We start from the raw sequence: 6373 nt of genomic DNA on the forward strand, positions 1-6373 counted from the left end.
GTTGTTTAGCAGTCCTGGCCCAGCTCGAACCCGCCAGCCTCCGTGTTTGTGGCCAGCCCCCTACTTACTGAGCACAGGTGCCAAGCCTGTCATACTTTCTTTCTATTAATTATAGCTCTGCCTCACATGACTTTTAACTCTATGTTCTGAAATTTAATTATCATCCTACACAAGCTACTTGGTGAGCAGAATGTCTAGTTGCAAATGCCGTTTACGATCAGAAAATTACCCATAAAGCTCATCTGTGAACATTTGACAGATATATGTGGATATAAATATTCTTATCACTTCAATGCCTTGGCCACTGCAGCTGGGGAGTCTCCCCTATATTGGAAAAGTCAATTCTAAGGCTAGTTATTATGTCGCTAATATTCTGTTGGTAAGAAGACACTTTATAAAGCTTTCTTCATGAGTTCCAGAAAACATTTGGCTCCCGACAATACAAAGGACCATTGCAAGCATTTTTGGTCAGTTTTGATTGAATGCAGATTGCAGGATTGTTTTGCTAGACCATATTATTCTTTCAAATGTTTCTCCAGTAGTCCCATATTACTTTTCTAATGGTAATCATTTGACTTTCCAGAGCCCTCTTGGCTCCCTAAGGTTTTACAATGAGTTGTCCCTGCATTCGTCTCTGTCTTCATTTACTTCTCTTTGGGTGGAGAGGAGGCCTGTGGTTCCTACTCTTTCACATGGGTGCCTCAAAAAATGGCTGCCGGAATGAAAAGAACTACGGGAAAACGACCCAGCTTAGGCTCTGTAGAGGGTGATGTGCAAAGCAGAATGTGTCCTAGTGTCCTACAGGAACAGAAGGAAAGCTTTTCTAAGAGTATGCTTTCTATTTTATCGCTACATAAAATTTTTTTAATATAAATGTTATGGCTCTTTGACTTCTTATATAACACAAAAGGTAAACAGAAGGTTAGGCAATCCAGTTGGATGTTTGGGACTAACCAGCTTCCAGTTTTTCTTTCATTGCCTGCCACCTCCGCCCCCACGTGCTTCCTACTCACTCACTTGTGGTGGTCCAGGGTGCACTCTGCAGATGTCTCTCCCACACAGTGGAAACACTCCCTAATGCCTCTGTACACTTCCAGGCTTGGCTCATATGGGAAAAGAAAAATTGGAGCAAGAGAATGAATTTCTGGATTGGTCTCATTTCCTTTTGTGCCTTTCAAAAGTGCTGAAATAGAGAAGAAAATTCATTTGGACCTATTCACCTTTCCCACGCTGCTAGCCATGTAAGCGGTTTCTAAAGTGATTTTCCTTGTGATTTAAAAAGAGTAAATAAATAAATAAGTGAACCTTATCGTGAGACCTTCTAGAAGTCTCACGGTAGCTATTTTATATTAGAAAATTGTATATACAATTGTGTTTAAGTTTTCTTCTTTTAAAATAAGTTATTGTATGTGTTTCTCTAGTTCATTCTACTTAAAGCTAGAACACTGTATCCTGTAATATTCAAATAATTTCATTAAGAGACATTCTTCCTTGTTTATGCAATGGAATATGGGAGCAGTATGCTGACAAAAACAGGACTCATAAATAACAAAAGAAAATAACGGTTTCCATGTCCTGCATTTCTCTTCCCCCTCCCGCTATAGAGCCATGTCTTTGAGCTTGGGTGACATCTTGGGAAGCATCCATATTTTACCTGATTACTCTTGGATTATTAAACTCATTTATCATATTATTCATAAAAATATGCTCAGTTCAGAAACTAATATGTCAAAGTCCATGTTTGCCAAGCAAACTTTATCATAGTTTCTCCTTCTCTGGCACCACCCGGTCCTCAATGGGGTGTGAGTGTCTTGTGTGTGTGTGAGTGTATCAGGTACTGTGAGTTTGCTTTGGTTTCTCTTTACTCTGTCCCATCATCTCTTTCCTGAAGTCCAAGTGTAGTCAAGTGGAAGTAGAGGGGAAGACAAGACAGGGCTTCCTGGCTACCTCTGACTTCAGCCTCTGACTGTCTCCTCCTTGTGCGTGGTGCTGTTTAAAGCTCCCTCCTCCTCAGAATCCCTAAGACAAATTCCTGACAAGCATGAATTCCACGCCAGCTGCTGCCCCTGGCTCCCCCTGCACGCCCGAATCTGAGCTTTACATGGTCTGAGGCTAACAGACATTTGCCTTTGCAGGTGTTTTGTGTCACACTCACTGATATCTTTTAGAAACTTCAAATTAGACCCATTGCCATGAATGAGGTTGCTTCCCAAATGCAGCTACTGGCCACTTGGCTACACGGGTATGGATCAAAGAGAAATTCTCTGAGGCAAGACACAAACGTTATCAGATGAATAGACTATTGGACTCTCTGAAGCTCCAGTTACCAAAGTTGAGCTAGGAGGAAGGAAGACTCCCCCACTATCTCACTGTGGCGGGAAGGCCAAACGGAACTTCACATCACCCAGCCCTCCTCTACAACAATTCTCTCTCCCATCCTTGTCTTCCAAATTCATAAATCAAGGGTCCTTTTGTGTGAGGAATCAAGGGTCTTAGCATTAATTTCATTTCATTTCATTTTTAATTTTTTGATTTTTTTGAGATGGAGTCTCACTTTCTCACCAGTGCCATGATATCATAGCTCACAGCAACCTAAAAATCTTGGGTTCAAGTAAACTTCTTGCCTCAGTCTCCCAAGTAGCTGGGACTACAGGCACCCCCCCCCACAACACCAGGCTATTTTTAGAAATGAGGATCTCATTCTTGCTTATGCTGGCTCAACTCCTGAGCTCAAGCAAGCAATCCACCCACCTCAGCCTCCCATAGTGGTAGAATGACAGGTGTGAGCCACCGCCCGGCCCCCTGAACATTAATTTTAGACAGTGTATCCACCTTATGGGTTTCTATAATCCCACTCTGGAATTTAGGATTAATTAGCAACTACTGCCTTGAGATTCAGGCAAATAATAGACTCAAAGAATTTCAGTTTTTCCTTGGACTGTTGATTATCTGGATTTTATAATACTAAAAATCAAAAGAGGAAGACTAATTATTCTTGATACATACTCATGACTATCATCAGTTTCTTAGTCACTTCTATCTCTCATAGCAGGTCAGTGGTATTTTTCTGAAAATGTAGTTTTCAATATTACTTCAATTCTTTGTTTTTTTTTTAGAAAATTACTTGTATTCTTATTCAATGTTTCATCTCTTGGTTAGTACCATTTGAAAATGCTAACATTTACAATTGACTCTTCTCTGTACAACAGTTTAATTGTGAAAATACTCTCTTTACAAGTACCTAATAAAGTTCGTTGCCTAATAAGTTTAAAAAAATACAGTAAGTAGATAATTTTTATCTTATTTTTTTGAGAGAGAGGCTCACTCCCTCTCTGGGTAGAGTGCCATGGTGTCATCATAACTCACAAAAACCTCAAACTCTTGGGCTCAAGGGATACTCTTGCCTCAGCCTCTGGAGAAGCTGGAACTACTGGCATGAGATTCACATCGGCTAGTTTTTCCATTTTTAGTATAGATGGGGTTTCACTCTTGCTCAGGCTGGTCTCAAACTCCTGAGCTCAGGAGATCCACCTCCCTTGGACTCCTAGAGTACTAGGATTACAGGCATGAGCCACTGCACCTGGCTTCTTAATGAAGCTGTAAATAAGTTCAACAATTGTTATAGATCTTGTATTTTTACCAGCATTCAGAATAACTTTCTCTGAAACTACTTTAAGAAACAAAATTCATCAAGTAGTTTATCTTTGTTACATTTCATTGTTTCACCAAATGTAGACTCTGTGCAATTGTAGAATTTTCTGATGTTCTTCCTTTTTTGGTGTACAACATAAATTTATTCCTTTAAAAATGGAAGATTCATCAATTACATATTTTTTTAATCTGCATAAAGCAAATATTCTCAAGCTTAATTACAGGATGTAAAAATTATATCTCTCTTGAGGTGGAATTGTTGCTCTTTAACTTATTTCAACCTTTCCTACTTCTCCTACTACCATAGGGATCAATTTTAGTATTTTCCTGTGTGCAAGCTTTGTTTTCAGCAAGTAAAATTTGCTAACAGCATTAGGAATTGTACTTTTGTCAGTATTTATTGACATTTGTATAAGAATTTTCAACTGTCTTAAACAGAACGCAAGCAAATGTAGCTAACTCTATCATAAAGTTCAAGATTGTTGGAGAATAGGGATTTGGTTTATAAAATCCCTCTTCAAAGACTCACACATTTCTGAAATCTGTTTAATGTCTGGCACAAATCGTGTTGTCATGTTGAGGTATACTTTTGTATTTAACACTATTTTCACAACAAACAGAGTTGTAGATACTCTGTGACTCTGTATGTATAAAATATTACTTAAAGTTTTGACAATATACCACTTTGAATACTACTCTTCATTTTACTTCTAACACAAATGATTTCAAGCAATTCCTCTGATGTTTCTTAATTTAGAAAGAACATTGCTTTGATCACTACACTAATCTCCCAACATTTTCTGTTCATGACATCACCACAGAATAAAAATAATTTAACGTTAGTGTCAAACTTTTCAACTGATACAATGGTACGAGATGTTTCATATTTGATATGGTAGGCTATTAAAAAATTGCTTCAATTCCATGAATTGGAGGAAAATATTGACCTATGCTTGCTCTTAGCTGATTTTCCATTTGGAACATAGGATGGCAAAGAGATAAAACAGGTATCTTTTAGCTGGTGGAAAATTATTTCACCTATGGAGTTAATGCGCTAATAGTTATCTCTTCACTTTCTGTGTATAAGAAAAATGTAATAGTTAAATAAGAGAAATAATCTTAGAAGAGTCTTTTAATCTAAATAAAATTAAATTTTTGAAAGTGCATATATACACACACACACACACACACACATATATGCCTTCTATAGTTGCATATGTTAAATTCTCCCCACGAACTTGGTTTTCTTAGGGCAGTGGTTCTCAACCTGTGAGCTGTGACTCCTTTCACAGGGGTCATCTAAATACATCTTGCATATCAAGATGTATTGATAATACATTGTACTTAATATACGTATTTAATATAAATCGTATTTATATTATGATTCACAACTATAGCAAAATTACAGTTACGAAGTAGCAATGAAAACAATTTTATGGTTGGGGGTCACCACAGCATGAAGAACTATATTAAAGGGTCATGGCATTAGGAAGGTTGAGAACCACTGTCTTAAGGTGAATACAGCCTTTTGAAATAGATAGTGATGATGCTTCAGCACATTTATTTCTTCTGGTTTTTGTGCCTATCCCCCAACCTATGAATAATATAGGTGGATAAACATTTTATGGACGTTATATGTTTAGCACAAAATCTCTGGAAAACCATTCAATACTTAATTTACTATATTTGTAGTTGTTGATTTGGGGAGGGGCAATTGTAAGGGTTAACAGAAATATTAAACTACATCGTAAGAGGAAGTGCTAGGCTAATTCAACCCCCACGTGAAAAGGCTGGATGAAAAGACCAGTACTGGTAAGAAAACCGGATAGAACTAGCTACATTGTACAAGACTTAGACGGAAACGCAGAGCACAGCGCAGGACCCCTCCCCTCAGGACAGCATAACCCCTCCGCCCTCCCCTCACATTTTAAACCTATCATAGGCCAAAGACTACATTCCTAGCCTTATATAGATTCAGCTTCATGAAGTAACCACGCCCCCTCAACTAACCCTATGTAAGATTGTAGCGATCCCTAATAAACAGCTTCGGCTCAGCCTTCTCCCTATACTGTATGAGTGGTTGTGTGATTGTGTCCACCCTTTCCTTCTCCCTCTCATACACCGATCACGAACTCCCCAACACCAACCGCCGGTAGGGCAGTGTCAGGCAATCACTGATGCAAATTGACAGCCTGATGATCTTATGCATCTTGCAGCCTATTGCATAGGATAAGGCAAGTCTTCCTAGTGTGACATGTGGCAGGTGGGGCCACTGTTAGATGACATCCAATACCTCCTGTCTGGAAGGAATTAGCTGTCCTTAGTCACTGATTGTCTTGCAAACATTATTTTACCAGTGAGCTAAAATGCATTCTGTGTACTGTCTCTAGAAAGGGTTCTAGCTACATTTGGCTGGATAGGGTGAGGGTAGGATAGAAACCATTGTATAGGGACATCTCTTACATTTAACTTTTGCTAAAGGGAGTGCTCTCCTCACTGTGTGTACTTCTACAAGAGGCCTTAGAAGCTGACAGTACAAAATAAGGGTCTCCTAAACCAAACTCAGCGTATTTAAATACCACTATTAATAACCCTTCATTAATAATGAAAAATCAGGCCCGGCGCCTGTGGCTCAAACAGCTAAGGTGCCAGCCACATACACCTAAGGTGGCGGGTTCGAATCCCCAGCCCGGGCCCGCCAAACAACAATGATGGCTGCAAC

Source organism: Otolemur garnettii, unplaced genomic scaffold, assembly GCF_000181295.1.
Source record: "Otolemur garnettii isolate 467f Iridium unplaced genomic scaffold, OtoGar3 scaffold00005, whole genome shotgun sequence".
NCBI lineage: Eukaryota > Metazoa > Chordata > Mammalia > Primates > Galagidae > Otolemur > Otolemur garnettii.